This window comes from Schistocerca nitens, chromosome 11 (assembly GCF_023898315.1).
Source record: "Schistocerca nitens isolate TAMUIC-IGC-003100 chromosome 11, iqSchNite1.1, whole genome shotgun sequence".
NCBI classification, from domain to species: Eukaryota; Metazoa; Arthropoda; class Insecta; order Orthoptera; family Acrididae; genus Schistocerca; species Schistocerca nitens.
In genome coordinates, this window is record NC_064624.1 from 16,004,476 (window position 1) to 16,028,831 (window position 24,356).

Consider the following 24,356-nt stretch of genomic DNA (forward strand, 5'->3'; position numbering starts at 1 on the left):
TCGTATGACGTCCACTGAACCTAACGTCCTTCGAAAACAGGCTAACAGACGCCCTACAGTGTTTTGACAAAAACTTACTCTCGAAGACTTTTTATCCGTCGACGGCATACAGGGTGAGCAAAGAAGCACACGTAAGCACATGTTTATGACTTACCAAGTACGTTTTTACCTCAACGAAGTGTCCATAAAGCAGAGTTATAAGCTATAAACGTAAATACGTTACGCATTTTGACAGGCGGTTAAATCAGTCTAGGTAGTACATCGCTGCATAATCTTTGAAGAACAACACGTCATCTCACAGTAAAAAATAATAGTTAAAGAGCTTTCAAGAGTCCAACATTTTTCCCAGTTTCTTATGACATGAAATTACTGTCAGTGTGGTTACGCTACCGTTTTAAAAATGTCAATGTATTTTCCAATGGCATACTGCAACATCAAGCACGTAGTTCCTCATAAACATAACCGAGAATTAAAGGGAACAAATGCAAATTTAACAATAATACTTCCAACAAAAGCACACAGTGAGTTTCGTTACAAAGAATAATCGAACTAAATATCAGGCTAGTAAGTAACTACGCTGTCGCATAAAGTTATCTGAATCAGAGCATTTGTTGTCTAGTCCGTTAATTCGCAAATTACTGAACTGAGCGAGAAACAAACGCGTGACAAAAATGACACACATACGGAGCTAACTTACCGCTGTATGTCCTCAGAAGTACTTCCCCGATTCACCACGCAACTGCAAGTAGACACGCCTGCAACGAACTGCGACGTAGAACAGCCAGCGCTGCAGTACTGCCGCCACGCGGCCCAACCGGGACTCGCAGACAACTGCGAAACGGCTGTGCGCTCACAAGGGAACCTCCCCATCGCACCCCCCTCAGATTTTGTTATAAGTTGGCACAGTAGATAGGCCTTGAAAAACTGAACACATATCACTCGAGAAAACAGGAAGAAGTTGTGTGGAACTAGGAAAAAAATAAGCAAAATATACAAACTGAGTAGTCCATGAGCAAGATAGGCAACATCAAGAACGATGTGAGCTCAGGAGCGCCGTGATCCCGTGGTTAGCGTGAGCAGCTGCGGAACGACAGGTCCTTGGTCTTCCCTAGACTAAAAATTTTAACTTTTTATTTTCAGACAATTATCAAAGTTAAGGCACTCACACAAAATCCAAAATTCCAGGACATGTTCAAATTTGCTTGGACATATGCAGGATTTGACGGTCTACACACGGAAAAATTTGAAAACATTAAAAACATATGTTTTGACAGAGCACAGGGAAAACTGAGCGACTGTGAAACTGTTGCATTCATTTGTTGTAGTTTATGTGACAAACTGTTATGTTCTCATCACTTTTTGGGAGCGATTATCACATCCACAAGAAAAGCTACATAGGGCAAGGTAGAAGAATCTTTTTACCCATTCGCCAAGTGTACAAGTTAGGTGGGTCGACAGCATATTCCTGTCATGTGACGCACAAGCCGTCACCAGTGTCGTATAGAATATATCAGACGTGTTTTCCTGTGGAGGAATCGGTTGACCTATGACCTTGCAATCAAATGTTTTCGGTTCCCATTGGAGAGGCACGTCCTTTCGTCTACTAATCGCACGGTTTTGCGGTGCGGTCGCAAAACACAGACGCTAAACTTATTATAGTGAACAGAGACGTCAATGAACGAACGGACAGACCATAACTTTGCGAAAATAAAATTTTCACTCCAGGGAAGACTTGAACCTAGAACCTTTTGTTCCGCAGCTGCGCACGCTAACCACGGGACCACGGCGATCCTAAGCTAACACTATCCTTAATGTTGCTTATCTTGCGGATGGACTTGTCAGTTTGTATATTTTGCTTATTTTTTTCATAGTTCCATACAACTTCTTCCTGTTTTTCAGTGTTCCAAGGCCTATCCACTGTGCCAACTTATAAGTAAATCTGAGGGGGGTGCGATGGGGAGGTTCCCTTGTCAGTACTGCGAACGAATTCAACAATAAAATACACTGAGGTGACAGAAGACACGGGACAGCAGTATACACAAATACAGATGGCAGTGGTATCGCGTACACGATGTATAAAAGAGAAGTGCATCGGCGGAGCTCTCGTGTGTAGTCAGGTGACTTGTGCGGAAATATTTCCGACGTCATTGTTGCCGCAGAACGGGAATTAACTGGCGTTGAACGTGGAATGGAATTTCCGCATCGGAAATCATTAGGGAAATCAATATTCCGCGATCGATAGAGTGAAGAGTGTGCTGTGAAGACATGATTTCAGGCATTCCCTTTCAACACGGACAACGAAGTAGCCGATGGCGTTCACGTAACGAAGGAGAGCAGCTGCGCTTGCGTGGGGTTGTCATTGATGACAGACAAGCAACAACGGTGGGGTGGTAGGCCATAACACTCGTTTATTGGCTCGGTTATGGGTGCGACAGAAATTAAGCCGTTGGCTTCTTAAAGATACGAGCGTGGATAATTTTTCAGCGGTTAAATGGCATATACTGGGTCTGCATTGTGTATTCCACGACCGAGCTTTCACACGCGTGCGGATCGCTCCCTCCTGACGTCACACGTTCCCCACTACCACACCGGCTGACTGCGCGCGCATGCGAGGAACTACGAACACGCAGAACGCGACAGTGCATTCGCGTAAGGAACACCGCCCTGCTAGCATGTGGCTTAGTTTCATATTACGACATTTGATAATATTAACCTCTGTACAACACTTCATGTTGAGCAATCTTTGTTGGCTGTTCGTACACCTACAGAAAAATAACAATAACGCCGGGTTTGAAACTGCATTACACCAACAATATCGTGCTTCTCACATCGTCACTCGTAAAATTCTTACAACATTTAAGCTGAGATATAGAAACAGACTTGAAAGTAGTCTACAGCATGCAGTATGACGTGGAATAAGTGATTCCAACTACACGTGAAACAAGCAAATTTTATATTCTGGAACTACTGTACAAAATTTGCAATAACTACAATTCTCAACAAAACATATGACAAATACAACAAAATTATCACCATTAATTTAATTATTTTTGGTTTACTGTAGACATAATAAAGTACATATCCGGAACAAAGTGACGGTACACAGACAAACGCAGACAGTTTCTCATATTTTCGTGACTCAGATTGCCTCGTCATCGTGACTTATTTAGTTTCATAATCGAAATAAACCTTCCGCACACGTATGTCGATCCAAACACTGATACAACTTCTGCAGCCTCATTGTGGCGACGAGCAAACTCTTCCCGAGGAAAACTTTCGTAAAATTTCTGGACAGTTTTTACGTAAAAAAAAATTGTCATTTAAACGGGAATTACACTACAGATCGATCAATTCCATTTGCAAATGCACTGCAGTACTTTCAACTGAAATGGCAAAGGGTCTAGAAGATAGTTCAAAAATAGATGTCAGACTGGCAGTGTCCTGAAAACGTTTAGAAAATTGTGCCTGTAGTTCCTCCAACATAGAAACGAATTCGTCAGAAGTTGCGTTCTCTCTGACTTTAGAGAGCGTAGGGCAATGGGTGGTATTCATTTTCATGAGTTGTTCCTTCCACAATGCGAGTGTCTTATAAAATGCATCCACGTTTTTTATCAGATCAGAAATAATCTGCTACTCACCTTGCAAAGTCTTATTGAGAGCGTTCAAGTGTGCAGTCAGATCAACTAAAAAGGCGAGGTTTGCAATCCATTTTGGATCTTCTAATTTTGGCTGTGCCTTTCCTTTCTCCTTCAGGAGCTCAACAATAGCGAGTCTTAAATTGAAAAATCTTTCGAGGCATGATCCTCGACTTAACCAACGTATTTCGCAGTGTTAAATAACATCTCCGTACTCTTCGTTCAGTTCCATGACAAACTGTTGAAACTGATCGTGTACTAAGCCATGCGACTTCAAAAAATGGACTATGGTCACTACCAACTTCATCACGTGCTCCAAATTTGCATTCTTAGCACAAAGAGCTTCTCGGTGTACAAAACAATGAATTCCGCGCAAATCTTCTGTCGATCGTCCTAGTTTTTTACGCAACAATGCTACAAGTCCATTTTGAGCACCTCGAATTGCTGGCGCTCCATCCGTGGTGACTGAAACTAAAATTTTCCAATTCAGGCCAACGGCTTCAACTGCCTCTTCAACCGCTTTTAGCAAGTCGGTACCCCTCGTTGTGTGTTTCATTATTACGAAATCTAACAGTTCTTCCATCACGTGCAAATTTGTGTCGACTCCACCAACATAAGTCGCTAGTTGTGCTGTGTCCGAAATGTCGGTCGACTCGTCCAAAGCAATCGAGAATGCAATAAACTTGCAGGCACTATCAATTAACTGCCTGTAGACATCCGCTGCCGTACCAGCTATGCGGCGAGCTATTGTCTGTCTGGAAAGACTAATTTCACTAAACTTCTTTACTTCCAGTGGCGTCAAGAGTTCCGCCGCCTCAACAATACACTCCTTGATGAAATCACCATCACTGAAAGGCCTATTCGCTCTTGCAATTTTGAGCGCTATTTTGTATCTTGCTCTTAAAGACAGGTCGCAACGTTCGGTTGCAGGCTAAAAAAAGGAAGAAAAATTGAGTGAACTCTAAATTCGAATTCTAACGACAAATTTGTACAAATACAAACATCAGAAACACAAAGATTTGTTAAGTGGTACTCGCGTTCGGTCCGTCTCGCTGCATAACACCATTTAATTCCGACAACTTGTTTGATCTATCAACCCAATTAAATCATTAAGTCCTTTGTGTGTGGTGTTATAATGCCGTTCTATTGCAAATTTGCGGTGCCCGGCGAGTATGCGACTGCATAATACACATTGAGAATTTTCATCCTTCTCTTCGAAAAAATATTGCAATTCCCATTCAGCTCTGAAGGGTCGTGACGTTGTGTCACTACCCCGCCTCTTTGTGAGCGTGTGTTCCATTGCAACAACCACTGTACAGTACTTATAAACTTCCTACGAGTCGCTAACAAATAGCGAGGAATAAACACGGCTGCCAGTAAGAATCAACTATGCATCCTATGCCGGATGAAAAGAGGTCGCATCGCACAGCTAGTCTGATGTCGCGCCGTGCCGAGCAGTGCCGCGAAAGACCGACGAAAGCCGAGTAGTGGCGAGGCGCACCGAGCCCTGGACGGCACGCGTGCGGCACATCTGCACACGCGTGCAGTTTGGCACGCCGTCGCCGTCGCTGGTGTATTCGGTGACGTGTTAGTGGTGTCGCTGCTATTCACATACTGTTGAGCAAATCTTTGATAATTGGAAATTGAATATGGCGTATAATCAGCGGTGGTTTGGCGTTACGATTTAGCGGCATACCTACGTCTACGTGATTACTCAGCTATTCTCAATGAAGTGCCTGGCAGAGGGTTCAATGAACCACCTCCAAGCTGTCTCTCTACCGTTTCACTTTCGAACGGTGCGCGAGCCCCGACCTCTCTTATTTTATGGTGATGATCATTTCTCCCTGTGTAGGTGGGTGCCAACAGAACGTTTTCGCAATCGGAAGAGAAAACTGGTGATTGAAATTTCACGAGAAGATCCCGTCGCAACGAAAAACGTCTTTGTTTTAATGATTGCCACTCGAGTTCAGGAATCATGTCTGTGGCACTATCTCCCCTATTTCGCGATAATACGAAACGAGCTGCCCTTCTTTGAACTATGTCGATGTCATCCGTCAGTCCCACCTGATGCGGATCCCACACCGCACAGCAATACTCGAGAATAAGGCGGACTAGCGTGGTGTAAGCAGTCTCTTTAGTAGACCTCTTGCAGCTTTAATTGTTGTGCCAATTGTAAGGGGTCCGCAGGCCCTTACTACTAAGTTTGCACTCACACAGGTCGACAGGGCAACTATCGATAGTGTGTTGGGTGGCGAGAGCGAGAGTCAGTTGAGTGTGTGTTGGAGGTTCCCGCGAGGCGGGCAGAGAGCTGTGCAGAAGCCAGCAGTTGAAATAATGCAGATTACCGACAAAGGGAGTGGCCATCGCCGCGGTTTAACCCCTTTGTGTTAGTATTATACGGGAAAGTGAGAAAGTTTAATTACAGAGTGATTTCAGTGATATTTGTGTGCCGCTATTGAGATTCCGCGTCTACCGCGCCGGCATTATTTGGATTGCAGTGTTGGATTACAGTGATTGGATTTTGCGTGTGACGACGATGAATAACGAAGAATCCTGTGCTGAGATTAGCCGTTATTAACAGTGTATTGACGAAGGCAGTGGCTGTCTCCTTATCGTTGTGGTTTTGAGATGAATATAGGTCTTGATTAGTGAAGCTGTGTTGTTGTTCTCTTGCCACCAGACATTTCATTATTGCAGCATTTGAGAAGGACAGAATGGAATGTAACAACTCCTGAGCAGTCCAATCCGATTGCCAGCCCCATTAGGTACACGGTCACATTAATTAATACTTATGTGGGCCGCTATTCAGATCCGCAAATGAGCGGATACACCAAAATATAAGGGAGTGTTACACAATGAATCGCAGTCTCTGGTTTGCTCTACCCACAACATTATCTATGTGATCGTTCCAATTTAGGTTATTTGTAATTGTAATCCCTTAAGTCTTTAGCTGAACTGACAGCCTTCAGGTTTGTGTGACTTACCGCGTAATCGAAATTTAGCGGGTTTCCCTTAGTACTCATGTGAATAACTTCACACTTTTCTTTATTCAGGGTCAATTGCCACTTTTCACACCATACAGATATCTTATCTAAACCGTTTTGGTCATTTGATGACTTTACAACACGGTGAATGACAGGGTCATTTGTAAACAGTGTAGGACGGCTACTGCCGGCCGAAGTGGCCGAGCGGTTTTAGCCGCTACAGTCTGCAAATTAGACACTTAAAGTAGTAGATCAGTTTTGCTGTTTGGGGAGCAAAATAACTGAGGTCGAGGCAGAGAGGATATGAAATGTAGCCTGGCAATGGCAAGGAAAGCGTTTCAGAAGAAGAGAAATTTGTTAACGCCGAGTATAGATTCAACTGTCAGGAAGTCCTTCCTGATTTTATTTCTATGTAGTGTAGCCATGTATGGAAGTGAAACATGGACGATAAACAGTTTCGACAAGAAGAGGATAGAATCTTTCGAAACGTGGTGCTACAGAAGAATGCTGAAGGTTAAATGGGTAGATGACGTAACTAATGAAGAGGTACTGAACAGAATTGGGGACAAGAGAAATTTCTGATAAAACCAGACTAAAAGAAGGGATCGGTTGGTAGGACATGTTCTGACACATCAGGGGATCAACAACTTAGTTCTGGAGGGAAGCGTGTTGGCTAAAAATCGTAGAGGGAGACCAAGAGATGAATACAGTAAGCAGATTCAGAGGGATGTAGGGTGCAATAGTGACTCGGAGATGAAGAGTCTTGCGCAGGAAGAGTAGCATGGAGAGCTGCATCAAACCAGTCTTTGGGCTGAAGATCACAATAACAACAACACAGTTCAACTGCACTTCCTGATACATTTCAACCATGGTGATAGAATATATGTTTCAAAGATTCGCAAGCCATTGTCTCACGATCAGTTGCCACATGAGTAACTTAGCCATCGCTGTGTCGAAATTTTATGGCCATTGCGTTAGCAGTAATTAAGTTATCGCTCTTCTACACACGGCATCTCCAAAACAAGCAGCTTGTGGTCTTCGTGACTCCGTTCGTGGAATTAAAAGCGCGAAGCATGACCGGGTAATACTTCGGAAGCTCTGAAAACCTTGGTGGCAGCAGAGAGGAACGAGGAAGCATTACCTCGGAAACGGTTATTTCCGAGGATTTCTTGAGAAGCGTACCATTGTATGAGTATAGCTATTTGCTCACAAACTTTCCGCGCTGGACGACTAAAGAGTGAAATATGGTTGGTCGGCGTCCGGAAGAATCTGTAGAGAGGGAGAATGTTCCGTAGTTTCGAGCATATGATTCGCCTTCTGCTGTTACGAGGGAGGGGAGCCGAGCTTTGCTGGGAAGCCAGCAGTGGAGAGAAAGAAGCCTTCCGTTTTGAGCGCCCGTGTGTGACGGTCGCTCAGTATCAGCCTTTGTTGGTACAGACGGACTTGCTGTCTTTGCTCTCAGGACATTCTATAGTTAGAACTGTTAGGCACTGTACTGAACTTGTACGATTCTGGACTTCGCCTCTGGGCAGAGAGTGGTCGTTGAGTATGCACCATTCAATGATTGAAAGCACTTCCTCTGTCTATACTTACGTAGAGACGTTATCTGAACTCTGTCCTGGTGGCTGGCAGTTCGCGTTTCTCGCCTGTAGGACACAGAGAGGACAAAACAGTATTAGAGTGTATTAGTCAGAGGACCGCCTTCTGCCGTCCTAGTGTCTGAAAGAGTTTTCTTTATATTTTGTGGCTGGAGTTCTTCCATCGTCGCAGACGAGTACGAGAACCATCAGTCGGGCATCGGACGCAGTACATACTGTGATATTACTAATTGCTTCGGCTCATTAGGGCTGTAAAGCTAAACAGCTGTGATCACGTAAATTTTATTTCGACTGAGGTTGCACACCACTGTAGATCTTCTAGTGTTTGGCACGTAGGTGATGTCAGTCATCTCATGTTATTTATGTTAGATCGCGTAGCCGTAAAAAGGGGCAGATTTGGGCAACTGATCAACTTATTAGTTAGGAATTTCATTTGTATCTCTTTATGTCCATTGGGTGTTGTTGTTATGCTCGTCCTGAGATTGGTTTGATGCAGCTCTCCATGCTACTCTATCCTGTGCAAGCTTCTTCATCTCCCAGTACTTACTGCAACCTGCATCCTTCTGAATCTGCTTAGTGTATTCATCTCTTGGTCTCCCTCTACGATTTTTACCCTCCACACAGCCCTCCAATGCTAAATTTGTGATCCCCTGATGCTGAGAACATGTCCTACCAACCGGTCCCTTCTTCTTGTCAAGTTCTGCTACAAACTCCTCTTCTCCCCAGTTCTATTCAATACCTCCTCATTAGTTATGTGATCTGCCCATCTAATCTTCAGCATTCTTCTGTAGCACGATATTTCGAAAGCTTCTATTCTCTTCTTGTCCAAACTGTTTATCTTCCATGTTTCACTTCCATACATGGCTACACTCCATACAAATGCTTTCAGAACCGACTTCCTGACACTTAAATTTATACTCGATTTTAACAAATTTGTCTTCTTCAGAAACGCTTTCCTTGCCATTGCCAGTCTACATTTTATATCCTCTCTACTTCGACCATCATCAGTTATTTTCCTCCCGAAATAGCAAAACCCCTTTACTACTTTACGTGTCTCATTTCCTAATCTAATCCCCTCAGCATCACCCGACGTAATTCGACTACATTCCAGTATCCTCGTTTCGCTTTCGTTGATGTTCATCTTATATCCGCCTTTCAAGACACTGTCCATTCCGTTCAGCTGCTCTTCCAAGTCCTTTCCTGTCTCTGGCAGAATTACAATGTCATCGGCGAACCTCAAAGTTTTTATTTCTTCTCCGTGGATTTTAATACCTACTCCGAATTTTTCTTTTGTTTCCTTTACTGCTTGCTCAATATACAGAATGAATAACATCGGGGAGAGGCTACAACCCTGTCTCACTCCCTTCCCAACCACTGCTTCCCTTTCATGCCCCTCAACTCTTATAACTGCCATCTGGTTTCTGTAAAAATTGTAAATAGCGTTTCGATCCCTGTATTTTACCCCTGCCACCTTTAGAATTTGAAAGAGAGTATTCCAGTCAACATTGTCAAAAGCTTTCTCTAAGTCTACAAATGCTAGAAACGTAGGTTTGCCTTTTCTTAATCTTTCTTCTAAGATAAGTCGTAGGGTCAGTGTTGCCTCACGTGTTCCAACATTTCTATGGAATCCAAACTGATCTTCCCCGAGGTTGGCTTCTACCAGTTTTTCCATTCATCTATAAAGAATTCGCGTTAGTATTTTGCAGCTGTGGCTCATCAAACTGATAGTCCGGTAAGTTTCACATCTGTCAACTCCGTGGGATACTGATATATAAAAATTTGTAATGTACGTAGATTGGAACTTAAATAGTAGCAACAGCAATCCGTTGGAATTCGATTACTCGATAAATAGTAAAACTCTCAAGGCTGTCAATTCAACTAAGTACCTGGGTGTCAAAATCACGATCAACTTCAGTTGGAAAGACCACACAGATAATATTGTGAGGAAGGCAAGCCAAAGGTTGCGTTTCACTGGCAGGGCACTTAGAAGATGCAACAAGTTCACTAAAGAGACAGCTTACACTACACTCGTTCGTCCTCTGTTAGAATATTGCTGCGCGGTGTGGGATCCTTACCAGGTGGGATTGGCGGAGGACATCGAAAGGGTGCAAAAAAGGGCAGCTCGTTTTGTATTATCGCGTAATAGGGGAGAGAGTGTGGCAGATATGATACGCGAGTTGGGATGGAAGTCATTAAAGCAAAGACGTTTTTCGTCACGGCGAGATCTGTTTACGAAATTTCAGTCACCGACTTTCTCTTCCGAATGCGAAAATATTTTGTCGAGCCCAACCTACATAGGTAGGAATGATCATCAAAATTAAGAGAAATCAGAGCTCGAACAGAAAGGTTTAGGTGTTCGTTTTTCCCGCGCGCTGTTCGGGAGTGGAATGGTGGAGAGAGAGTATGATTGTGGTTCGATGAACCCTCTGCCAAGCACTTAAATGTGAATTGCAGAGTAGTCATGTAGATGTAGATGTAGACGATGCCATTAGATACACGACGCGTGGCTGTCGCCGCATGCCGTGAAGCTGGTTGGCCGTTCAGTGTCGTGTGTGGGTGGGAGCCTGCAGGGTCTGTTTCCTGCAACCTACACCGCACGACAATCCCGCAGGAAGCAGGGATGGGCAGGGAAGGCGCACGACGTCTAGTTAACAGTCCAAACACGGGCACACAAATGTCGCGCCACGCCGTACCGAGGCAGTGGCAGGACAAGTTCGGGAGTCCTCACTTTCGTTGTCACACTACAGAAACCAGAATGCGATATCCCAAGAAATCGCTCTCTTGAGCATTTAATTTGCGCCCAGCTACATGACTGTCAAAGTAGACACAGCAAATAGCTGTTTACAATAAGTAATCTTTATCTACGACTGTGTTTCGGCTTAATCGCCATTTTAAAGTACCTGCAATTACAATTTTGGTGAGATTTTTTTCACACGCTATCTTGCGAACCATGGATCAAGATGTAGTGGTTAATAAAAAAGAAAAAGTGAAGAAAAGAAAAGAAAATGTGGGAAGAAATGGTGAATAAAAAGGGGGTTTTAAAATCGTAAATGACCGTGAAAAAGGGAAAGAATGAAATGCAAATCGGACTTCGTATTACAGGAAAGCTATCGGACTTCGTGATCCGGAAAAGCTATTGTTGGGGTGGTCCTTGTGGCGTTTTTGAGCAAAAGTTAAACCAATTTCCACTACAAAAATTATTGAAAAAGAACAGAGAATAACAAAATGTAACTGACAGGGGGAAATGGCGTAGATAAGAGTTCATTCTTTACCATGTTAACATGTCTTCGTTCTTGCGTCGTCCAGCTCTTCAAAAATCTCCTACTTCATTTCTGCGTGAAAAGTCTGCTCCGAAATCTTGCAATAAGTTTCATCGTCCAGGAATTTCTAATGTATACAAAACCGTCTTGATATTAAATGCAATTTATTTTACGTTGCTTCCTTCCTCCAAATGTCATAACAACTTCCACAATATGTCTACACATTAATAAGTTTTTTTTCGTTTTCATCAGATCACGTCTGCATTAAGCTTCCGCTCTCGAGAGACAATAGACGGATAGAAAACAAAAAAAGAGTTGCGATTTTAGTATTTTCTCTGCCGTCGAGCGTTCATACCGCTGCGACGGTATAATTTATGTCTGAGGGAACGAGTGTAGCGCGGCGAAATTCAAAGTCCCGCTACAAAGGGTATCAGACGGATGCCATATTCCTTGACTTCCGGAAAGCGTTTGACTCGGTGCCCCACTGCAGACTCCTAACTAAGGTACGAGCATATGGGATTGGTTCCCGAGTATGTGAGTGGCTCAAAGACTTCTTAAGTAATAGAACCCAGTACGTTGTCCTCGATGGTGAGTGTTCGTCGGAGGTGAGGGTATCATCTGGAGTGCCCCAGGGAAGTGCGATAGGTCCGCTGTTGTTTTCTATCTGCATAAATGATCTTTTGGATAGGGTGGATAGCAATGTGCGGCTGTTTGCTGATGATGCTATGGTGTACGGGAAGGTGTCGGCGTTGAGTGACTGTAGGAGGATACAAGATGACTTGGACAGGATTTGTGATTGGTGTAAAGAATGACAGCTAACTCTAAATATAGATAAATGTAAATTAATGCAGATGAGTAGGAAAAAGAATCCCGTAATGTTTGAATACTCCATTAGTAGTGTAGCGCTTGACACAGTCTCGTCGATTAAATACGAGTATTTGGGCGTAACAATGCAGAGCGATATGAAGTGGGACAAGCATGTAATGGAAGTTGTGGGGAAGGCGGATAGTCGTCTTCGGTTCATTGGTAGAATTTTGGGAAGATGTGGTTCATCTGTAAAGGAGACCGCTAATAAAACACTAATACGACCTATTCTCGAGTACTGCTCGAGCGTTTGGGATCCCTATCAGGTCGGATTGAGGGAGGACATAGAAGCAATTCAGAGGCGGGGCTGCTAGATTTGTTACTGGTGGGTTTGATCATCACGCGAGTGTTACGGAAATGCTTCGGGAACTCGGGTGGGAGTCTCTGGAGGAAAAGAGGCGTCCTTTTCGTGAATCGCTACTGAGGAAATTTAGAGAACCAGCATTTGAGGCTGAATGCAGTAAAATTTTACTGCCGCCAACTTACATTTCGCGGAAAGACCACAAAGATAAGAGAAGATAAATTAGGGCTCGTACAGAGGCATATAGGCAGTCATTTTTTCCTCGTTCCAGGGAGAGAAGATGCTAGTTGTGGTACGAGGTACCCTCCGCCACGCACCGTATGGTGGATTGCGGAGTATGTATGTAGATGTAGATGTAGAACATGTATGGATGCCAATATCCTTCATATTAAAGTAGCTGTCTTGTACTTACGTATAGATTGATATGACGTCCATATTGCGTCGTTAGTGGAGTATTTTTTAACTGTCACTGCTTTATCAAGATCGTAGATGGTGCCAAAATCTTGAAATTAAATGTTAGTGACGACGTGACAGCAATTTGACAGTTCGACTCTTACGACACTGTATATTTTCAAAGATTGTGCAGATGAACAGCGATATTATTTTATTAACTAAAATTTGCTACGATTATCTTTGGTTGTTGCATATGTTACTTACGATTTAGCCATTTTCGTGTTCTAAAACTTCAATAAAGTTTTTAAGGTAGGATTTTTGTCTAAATTCTGTATGTTCGTTCAGTATTTTTTGTGGGTGTTTTCTCGTCTACATATAAATTTGTAATTCCTCAAGAATGTTCAGTGCAAAACCTTTTGGTATTCTGCATAGAACCTGTAGTGCATTTTCGATCGTATCAGCAGTGTGATTTCTAGTTTTCAAATGTAGAAAGCAGACACAAGTATCACCTTAAAAACTTTATTGAACTTTGGTTTTGGGTTGTTTGGGGGGGAGGAGACCTAATAGCAATATCTTTGGTCTCATCGGATTAGGGAAGGTTCAAATGGTTCAAATGGCTCTGAGCACTATGGGACTCAACTGCTGTGGTTATCAGTCCCCTAGAACTTAGAACTACTTAAACCTAACTAACCTAAGGACATCACACACATCCATGCCCGAGGCAGGATTCGAACCTGCGACCGTAGCAGTCGCACGGTTCCGGACTGCGCGCCTAGAACCGCGAGACCACCGCGGCCGGCTAGGGAAGGACGGGGGAGGAAGTCGGCCGTGCCCTTTCAAGGGAACCATCCCGGCATTTGCCTGGAGTGATTTCCCTAAATCATGGGAAATCTAAATCAGGACGGCGGGACGCGGGATTGAACCGTCACCCTCCCGAATGCGAGTCCAGTGTGCTAACCACTGCGAGCTACTTTGAGACATATCTTCATTAAAGACAACTGTATCATATGCAGGAAGTCTGAGGTTATTATCAATATTGGCGCGATGTTATTAATATACACATTTCCCTGAGGAACACCTGAAGTTACTTCTACATCCGACGACGACTCCCCATCCAAAGGAACATGCTGTGTCCTCGCTATCAAGAAGCGGCACATAACTCAATACCAAGAGGAGAGCGGAAAGAATACATCCCATGCTGGACAAAGGAGTGCGAACAACTACTCGATGAATATAACAAAACAGAGAATCCAGAACTAGGAGAACAGCTCACAAGAGCTATGGACGAGGAACGCAAACAGAGATGGCAAAAGCGGATGGAACAAATGGACTTTACGCACTCCTCACAGAAGAGCTGGAGTCTACTGAGGAAACTTGGCGGAGCACAATTCAAGGGACGGAACATCAATAATACACTCCTGGAAATGGAAAAAAGAACACATTGACACCGGTGTGTCAGACCCACCATACTTGCTCCGGACACTGCGAGAGGGCTGTACAAGCAATGATCACACGCACGGCACAGTGGACACACCAGGAACCGCGGTTTTGGCCGTCGAATGGCGCTAGCTGCGCAGCATTTGTGCACCGCCGCCGTCAGTGTCAGCCAGTTTGCCGTGGCATACGGAGCTCCATCGCAGTCTTTAACACTGGTAGCATGCCGCGACAGCGTGGACGTGAACCGTATGTGCAGTTGACGGACTTGGAGCGAGGGCGTATAGTGGGCATGCGGGAGGCCGGGTGGACGTACCGCCGAATTGCTCAACACGTGGGGCGTGAGGTCTCCACAGTACATCGATGTTGTCGCCAGTGGTCGGCGGAAGGTGCACGTGCCCGTCGACCTGGGACCGGACCGCAGCGACGCACGGATGCACGCCAAGACCGTAGGATCCTACGCAGTGCCGTAGGGGACCGCACCGCCACTTCCCAGCAAATTAGGGACACTGTTGCTCCTGGGGTATCGGCGAGGACCATTCGCAACCGTCTCCATGAAGCTGGGCTACGGTCCCGCACACCGTTAGGCCGTCTTTCGCTCACGCCCCAACATTGTGCAGCCCGCCTCCAGTGGTGTCGCGACAGGCGTGAATGGAGGGACGAATGGAGACGTGTCGTCTTCAGCGATGAGAGTCGCTTCTGCCTTGGTGCCAATGATGGTCGTATGCGTGTTTGGCGCCGTGCAGGTGAGCGCCACAATCAGGACTGCATACGACCGAGGCACACAGGGCCAACACCCGGCATCATGGTGTGGGGAGCGATCTCCTACACTGGCCGTACACCACTGGTGATCGTCGAGGGGACACTGAATAGTGCACGGTACATCCAAACCGCCATCGAACCCATCGTTCTACCATTCCTAGACCGGCAAGGGAACTTGCTGTTCCAACAGGACAATGCACGTCCGCATGTATCCCGTGCCACCCAACGTGCTCTAGAAGGTGTAAGTCAACTACCCTGGCCAGCAAGATCTCCGGATCTGTCCCCCATTGAGCATGTTTGGGACTGGATGAAGCGTCGTCTCACGCGGTCTGCACGTCCAGCACGAACGCTGGTCCAACTGAGGCGCCAGGTGGAAATGGCATGGCAAGCCGTTCCACAGGACTACATCCAGCATCTCTACGATCGTCTCCATGGGAGAATAGCAGCCTGCATTGCTGCGAAAAGTGGATATACACTGTACTAGTGCCGACATTGTGCATGCTCTGTTGCCTGTGTCTATGTGCCTGTGGTTCTGTCAGTGTGATCATGTGATGTATCTGACCCCAGGAATGTGTCAATAAAGTTTCCCCTTCCTGGGACAATGAATTCACGGTGTTCTTATTTCAATTTCCAGGAGTGTAAAATGACCCCTAACAAGATATGCTCTTCTATACTACAAACATCTAGAATCCATGCCTCCGCCTCGAAGAAAAAAGAACTGCACCAACTGATGAACGAAGAGCTAGATGCAAGCGAGGAGGAAGCAGGTTTAGCGAACTGGGTAACACAAGAAGAGATAAATATAGCACTAAAGAAAATGTCACCTGGTAAAGCAGCTGGCTGTGACGGCCTTCTTCCAGAATTCTTGAAGAACTTCGGGCCAAAGGGAAGAACATGGCTGTCTTCTCTTTTCTCTAATATCATAGATACCAGCCGGTTACCAAAGCAATGGAAAAACGCACAAGTCATAGCCATCCAGAAACCAGGGAAAACAGGAGAGAATGCTAAAGATTATAGACCGATATCTTTATTGTGCACCACTTACAAGCTGTTTGAACGAGTCATCCTAGGCAGAATAGAAAGTAAAATAGAAGCTGCTCTTCCCCCAGAGCAAGGCGGTTTCCGAAAAGGAAAAGATTGTTGCGACCAAGTTCTCGCCCTAACCACTTTCATTGAAAGAGGTTACCAAAACAAAAAGAAAACGGGCATGGTATTATTAGATCTCACCTCAGCATACGACACCGTATGGACAAAAGGGATACTGTATAAACTGTCAAAAGTCGTGAAATGCAAGAAGATCATAGATCTAGTCAGAAATATGTTGATAAACAGGAGATTCAAGGTATCTCTGAATGGGAAAACAAGCAGCTACAGGACACTACAAAATGGTCTCCCCCAAGGGTCTGTGCTGGCTCCATGCCTTTTCAATTTATACATAGCGGACATCCCAAACCTGGAATCTCGTTCTTTTATGTATGCAGATGACATCGCTATCGCGGCTCACGCCAACACTTTCGAAGAACTGGAAGAAATTTTAAACAGGGATCTGGAACGACTACAACAATATTGTGACAACTGGCACCTCAAAGTAAATCCGACTAAATCCGTGGCATCAATAATGCACTTGTGTAACAAAGATGCAAATCGTGAGCTTAAAGTGCAAATAAAAGGTAAATTGTTGAAAAACGATAGAACGCCAAAATATCTGGGTGTTAAGCTAGATCGCACTCTCACATATAAGAGCCACCTGTACGAAGTCGCCCAAAAAATGAAAACAAGAAACAACATCATAATGAAACTGGCAGGAACAACCTGGGGATGTTCCACTGAAACTCTACGCACATCAGCACTGGCACTTCTGTATAGTGTAGCGGAATATTGCGCACCCGTCTGGGCCCGCAGTAGGCATGTCAGATATATTGATGTGCAACTTAACGAGACAATGAGGCTCATAACAGGAACAGTAAGACCCACCCCGAAACCTTGGCTGCCCGTCCTTGCCAATATCGAACCACCCTCGATTAGACGTGAAAGAGCAATCCAGAGGTACAAAGAAAAGTTCAGGGACCTACCTCCTCCCCCTGACAGATTGATGTCAAGAAATCCCTTCTGGAAAGAACTCAAACAACAGATTGATATCGATAACCTGTGGAAACAGCAATGGCAGGAAAGCAAAGTGAATAACAGTTTCCTTATTGAGGACCCATCTCAACGAGTTCCAGGCTTCCAACTCCAACGTAGAGTGTGGGTAACTCTAAATCGTCTGCGGACAGGTGTTGGTCGGTGCGGATATTTGTTGAAAAAGTGGGGTTTCTCCCAGGACCCCAATTGTGAGTGCGGAGAGAGTCAAACCATGCAGCATATAGTTGAGTGCGACGTACACGGACTTAAGGGAGGAAATCTGATGGACATACATGTGATAAGTGACCAAGCACTTTTGTGGCTGGAAACCTTGAAAATTTTATTGTAAATCATTGTTAATGTTAATTTAAATTTTTATGTTGATGTTTGTAAGTGTATCACGCTTTGCCTGTAGCTGAACGAGAAATAAATAAAATCAAGAAGCCGTTAGTTCAGTCGCAAATTTCACTTGGTACCCCATATGATCGTACTTTTGGTAATAAGCGTAGGTGTGGTACTGAGTCAAATGCTTTTCATAAGTCAAGAAATACTACTTCTGCCTGAGTGTCTCGATCCGAAGCTTTCAGTATGCCATGTCAGAAGAGTGTGAGTTGGGCTACATATGAACGACGTTTTCGGAATCCATGCTGGTTGGTATGGAGGACGTCAGTTTGTTCTAGATGTCTCATCACGTTTGAGATACGCATATCTTCTAAGATCCTACAACAAATGGATGTCAAGGATATTGGACGGCAGTTTTGTGGACTACTTCGACAACCCTTCCTCTTAACCGTTGTGACCTGAGACTTTTACTTACAAAAGGGCACTTTTTTTGTTCGGAGATCAACAATAGATTATAGTTAAAAGTGGGGCCAACTCAACCGCAAATTCGGTGCAGAATCTGACAGAGATTCCATCGGACCCTGGAATTTTTACCAGTTTTTACCAGTTTACCAGATTTCTGCTGTTTCTCCACCTCACTGGCACTAACTCATTTCTTCAGTGGTAGGAGTATTAAACTGACGCAATTCTCCTGGGCTTTCCTTTGTAAAGGAACGTTTGAAAATGAAGTGAACCATTTCTGCTTTTGCTTTGCTGTTCTCAATTACAGTTCCTATCTCGGTCCGCAAATGACTGGACAAACTCCAGTTACTTGCCAGCGGCGAATCTTCCAGCAGCCTACTGCATACGCTTAGAATTTCAAAATACGCGATCTCAAGTATCGTCCCAGAAGCCTGTGAACCGCTAAATTACTCCTCAGAAATGCACTGTAAAAGTAAGAGATAATACTTATATTGACAGTATGTTTTATTTTAATAACGATTTTTGAGCAGAGGGCTGTATGGTAGTGAAATTTGAACTGCGTAAAAACCGAGATTTAGTGCAACAGAAAAATGTCGAAAATTAGATGGACTGATACAGTAAGCAATGGGAACGTTCTCTGCAGTATCGTCGAAGACAGGAATATTTGGGAAACACTGACAAGGGAACCTCCCCATCGCACCCCCCTCAGATTTAGTTATAAGTTGGCACAGTGGATAGGCCTTGAAAAACAGAACACAGATCAATAGAAAAAACAGGAAGAAGTTGTGTGGAACTATGAAAAAAATAAGCAAAATATACAAACTGAGTAGTTCATGCGCAAGATAGGCAACAGCATGGATAATTAGTCCTCATGAGCGCCGTGGTCCCGTGGTTAGCGTGAGCAGCTGCGGAACGAGAGGTCTTTGGTTCAAGTCTTCCCTCGAGTGAAAATTTTAATTTTTTATTTTCGCAAAGTTATGATTTGTCCGTTCGTTCATTGACGTCTCTGTTCACTGTAGTAAGTTTAGCGTCTGTGTTTTGTGACCGCACTGAAAAACCGTGCGATTAGTAGACGAAAGGACGTGCCTCTCCAATGGGAACCGAAAACATTTGATCGCAAGGTCAGAGGTCAACCGATTCCTCCACAGGAAAACACGTCTGATATATTCTATACGACACTGGTGACGGCATGTGCGTCACATGACAGGAATATGTTGTCGACCCACCTAACTTGTACACTTGGCGAATGGGTAAAAAGATTCTTCTACCTTGCCCTATTTAGCTTTTCTTGTGGATGTGATAATCACTCCCAAAAAAATGATGAAAACGTAAGAGTTTGTCACATAAACTGCAACAAATTAATGCAACAGTTTCACAGTCGCACAGTTTTCCCTGTGCTCTGTCAAAACATATGTTTTTAACGTTTTCAAATATTTCCGTGTGTAGACCGTCAAATCCTGCATATGTCCAAGCAAATTTGAACATGTCCTGGAATTATGGAGAGACAAGTTGATTATGTGTGAGTGCCTAAACTTCGATAATCGTCTGAAAATGGAAAATTAAACTTTTCACTCGAGGGAAGACTTGAACCAACGACCTCTCATTCCGCAGCTGCTCACGCTAACCACGGGACCACGGCGCTCATGAGCTCAAACCATCCTTGCTGTTGCCTGTCTTGCGCATGAACTACTCAGTTTGTATATTTTGCTTGTTTTTTTCATAGTTCCACATAACTTCTTCCTGTTTTCTCGATTGATCTGTGTTCAGTTTTTCAAGGCCTATCCACTGTGCCAACTTATAACTAAATCTGAGGGGGGTTGCGATGGGGAGGTTCCCTTGTGAGAAGAAGGACGGACATGATGATAGGACATGTGTTAAGATGTCAGGGAATGACTTCCATGTACCTAGAGGGAGCTGTAGCGGGCAAAAACTGTAGAGGATGACAGAGATTGGAATGCATCCGGCAAATAATTGAGCTCACAGTGTTGCGATGTATGAAGAAAGCAATGGCCAGAAGAGGATGACTGATTGCTACCTTGGCTACAGGGCGTCGATGGCAGGTAGTGGACTGGAGGTGTCGTAGTCTCGACATTTGAATTCGCCATCCTTCCATAATATCCGATTTCTGGTCTTGGAAAACGCTGTCAGCTGCTCATTCGGCTAGCGAAACTTCCATTCCGCTTCTTCTGCCGTTTCATATTTGTTCGCAACGTGCTCTCCGTAAATAGCAGATTCATCACTACTCAGAACTGGCTCTGTTAAATCCTTCAAGCAGTTTATGGCTTGCCTCGCGATAAAACCTTGATCTGTGCAGTACATTTGTTACCGGTAGAGAACAACACGTAAAATGTTACGGAGGTGCTTTGGAAACTCAAATGGGAATCCCTGAAGGGAAGGCGACGTCCTCGAGAAGCACTACTGAGAAAATTCACAGAACCGACGTTTGTAACTGACTGCCGAACGATTCTACTGCCGTCAACATAAATTGCGCGTAAGGACCACGAAGGTAACACACGAGATTTTTTTAGAGAACATAGTTGTGTGGAGATAACAGCGATTAATGTACTTATAATCAATTATTCAAAATGACAGTCACAATCGAATTATTTATTTTGCCGCCAACCGGTTTCAACCCGCGATGGGGTCATCTTCAGGGCAATTTACACTGTAAAGTTATAATATTAGTAAGTACTCATGTACGTAATCTACAAGCAGTTAGTTAAAGTTACATAAATAAACAGATTTTTATACCCATTTGGTCGCTCGCTGGAGTCGTCACCCTGTCTGTGCACGGTTGATAACTATGCATGGTTGGCTTGTTTTTTTTTTTTTTTCTTTATTGTTATTTTAAACACCTTGTACAAAGGTGGGCTGTCAGCAGCATAGTACGCTGCTCTTCAGCCGCGAGGGGTACAATAAATGAGATAAAGTAGGTACAGATAATACAATAAAAATGGCAGGTAAAAACTGTAGACACGAAAAACAAGATACACGAAGCCCTTCACGCTGGACAAGATAAAACACTAAAAATTGTTGACACGGCGCACAAAACACGGACGACTGTGACGGCACAGGTGCAGGTGAACGGTGGTGGCGTGATGGCGAAAGAACACTAAACACAAACACGAAGGCACACACACTAGACAATGATGGCAATGATCTCCGGTGTGCGAATGTCCACTGAGCGTGTATGAGTCCGGAGACCTACCAAGAAAAGAGGATGGGGGGTGGGAGAGGGAGAGGGGAGAGCAAAGATGCCAAGGGCAGGGGAGATACGGGGGAGGAAGGAAGGGAGGAGAGGGGAGGAGAAGCCCGGGGGAAGAGGGGTGGAGGAAGGGGGGATGGGGGGAAAACGAGGGTGCCCGAAGGAAAAAAAAACCACAGGAAGTGGGAGGGGAGGATCAAAGTTGATAGGAGGGGTAGATGGAGGGGAGGATGGCGTCATCAGGGAGGGGGAGCTGGCGGAAGACACCTTGGGAGAGGGTAAGGAGGGTGGAGAGATGGAGACCGGGTGGGACGTGGGAATACAGGCGCGGCAGCCGGTGGGGGTGGGAGAGGATGGGTGAGACAAGCGTGTGAGGAGGATCGAGTTTACGGGAGGTGTAGAGGATCCGTATCCGTTCGAGGACATGGTTGGTTCTCTGCATGAGCTTAAATAACGGCCGACAACATGTGGGCAGACGGTAACCCCTCCACGGTGACCAATGGTAGTTACATGCTTAAGCAAGAAATCGTAAATTTTGAAGTTTGTTCCAGTTATAATATAAAATATAATAAATAATAATAATAGCTACTTAAATCTCGATAAATTTACAATTATTTAAAATTCAGGTAACTGTTGTCCCATTCATTTTTCACATCATTTGTGGATAGAGTACAGCCCTCTGTCTGTTGTGGTAGAAACGCCGTTGCCATGGGCGATAGTATACAGGGTGTTACAAAAAGGTACGGCCAAACTTTCAGGTAACATTCCTCACACACAAAGAAAGAAAATATGTTATGTGGACATGTGTCCGGAAACGCTTACTTTCCATGTTAGAGCTCATTTTATTACTTCTCTTCAAATCACATTAATCATGGAATGGAAACACACAGCAACAGAACGTACCAGCGTGACTTCAAACACTTTGTTACAGGGAATGTTCAAAATGTCCTCCGTTAGCGAGGATACGTGCATCCACCCTCCGTCGCACGGAATCCCTGATGCACTGATGCAGCCCTGGAGAATGGCGTATTGTATCACAGCCGTCCACAATACGAGCACGAAGAGTCTCTACATTTGGTACCGGGGTTGCGTAGACGAGAGCTTTCAAATGTCCCTATAAATGAAAGTCGAGAGGGTTGAGGTCAGGAGAGCGTGGAGGCCACGGAATTGGTCCGCCTCTACCAATCCATCGGTCACCGAATCTGTTGTCGAGAAGCATACGAACACTTCGACTGAAATGTGCAGGAGCTCCATCGTGCATGAACCACATGTTGTGTCGTACTTGTAAAGGCACGTGTTCTAGCAGCACAGGTAGAGTATCCCGTACGAAATCATGATAACGTGCTCCATTGAGCGTAGGTGGAAGAATATGGGGCCCAATCGAAACATCACCAACAATGCCTGCCCAAACGTACACAAAAAATCTGTGTTGATGACGTGATTGCACAATTGCGTGCGGATTCTCGTCAGCTCACACATGTTGATTGTGAAAATGTACTATTTGATCACGTCGGAATCAAGCCTCATCCGTAAAGAGAACATTTGCACTGAAATGAGGATTCACACAGCCGGCCGGTGTGGCCGTGCGGTTAAAGGCGCTTCAGTCTGGAACCGCGTGACCGCTACGGTCGCAGGTTCGAATCCTGCCTCGGGCATGGATGTGTGTGATATCCTTAGGTTAGTTAGGTTTAATTAGTTCTGAGTTCTGGGCGACTGATGACCTCAGAAGTTAAGTCGTATAGTGCTCAGAGCCATTTGATTCACACATTGTTGGACGAACCATTCGCAGAAGTGTACTCGTGGAGGCCAATCAGCTGCTGATAGTGCCTGCACACGCTGTACACGGTACGGAAACAACTGGTTCTCCCGTAGCACTCTCCATACAGTGACGTGGTCAACGTTGCCTTGTACAGCAGCAACTTCTCTGACGCTGACATTAGGGTTATCGTCAACTGCACGAAGAATTGCCTCGTCCATTGCAGGTGTCCTCGTCGTTCTAGGTCTTCCCCAGTCGCGAGTCATAGGCTGGAATGTTCCGTGCTCCCTAAGACGCCGATCAATTGCTTCGAACGTCTTTCTGTCGGGACACCTTCGTTCTGGATTCTGTCTCGATACAAACGTACCGCGCCACGGCTATTGCCCCGTGCTAATCCATACATCAAATGGGCATCTGCCAACTCCGCATTTGTAAACATTGCACTGACTGCAAAACCACGTTCGTGATGAACAGTAACCTGTTGATGCTACGTACTGATGTGCTTGATGCTAGTACTGTAGAGCAATGAGTCGCATGTCAACACAAGCACCGAAGTCAACATTACCTTCCTTCAATTGAGCCAACTGGCGGTGAATCGAGGAAGTACAGTATACCCTGACGAAACTAAAATGAGCTCTAACATGGAAATTAAGCGTTTCCGGACACATGTCCACATAACATCTTTTCTTTATTTGTGTGTGAGGAATGTTTCCTGAAAGTTTGGCCTTACCTTTTTGGAACACCCTGTATATCAAGGAAGGATTGTGGTACACCGATGCTACGATATCGAATGCCGTATTACAGCAGACGACACGTACGAGGAGGCTACTATGACGACGGAATCCTAGCCAAATAGGCTAAGGGGCACTTGATATACTTCGTTTTTCTAATATCTTAATTTTATAACGGAGAATACATTGATTTTGAAGTTTTTTACTAATTACTAGGAACAAATCTTATGGATAGCAGACAGAACACACCACGAAAACGCATGCTGTGCAAAGATAACGCCGCAGCATAAGACCATATTAAATGACAACAACATGGCGGAAGAATCGTTATGGTACGCCGTTACCATAACAACGAACGCCGGGCAAAGTTGATATTACAGCAGACGACTTATACGAAGCGGTTACCATGACGACAGCGTCCCAACCACACAGGCTAGGGGGCACTTGGTACATACTATCACCCATGGAAAACTGCGTCCCTACCACAGAAGATAGAGGGCTGTACTCT

General features: G+C 44.7%; 1 protein-coding gene across 1 annotated transcript in view; it reads right to left on the reverse strand.

Moving 5' to 3' along the window:
* The window catches only part of LOC126213164 (speckle-type POZ protein-like), a 79,112-nt gene extending 78,332 nt beyond the window's left edge, over nucleotides 1-780 (reverse strand). Inside the window, exon 1 of the mRNA XM_049940786.1 lies at nucleotides 698-780. The gene's annotated coding sequence lies outside the window, so the exon portion shown is untranslated. The remainder of the gene's footprint in view (nucleotides 1-697) is intronic.
* Between the last annotated feature and the right edge of the window lie 23,576 nt (nucleotides 781-24,356).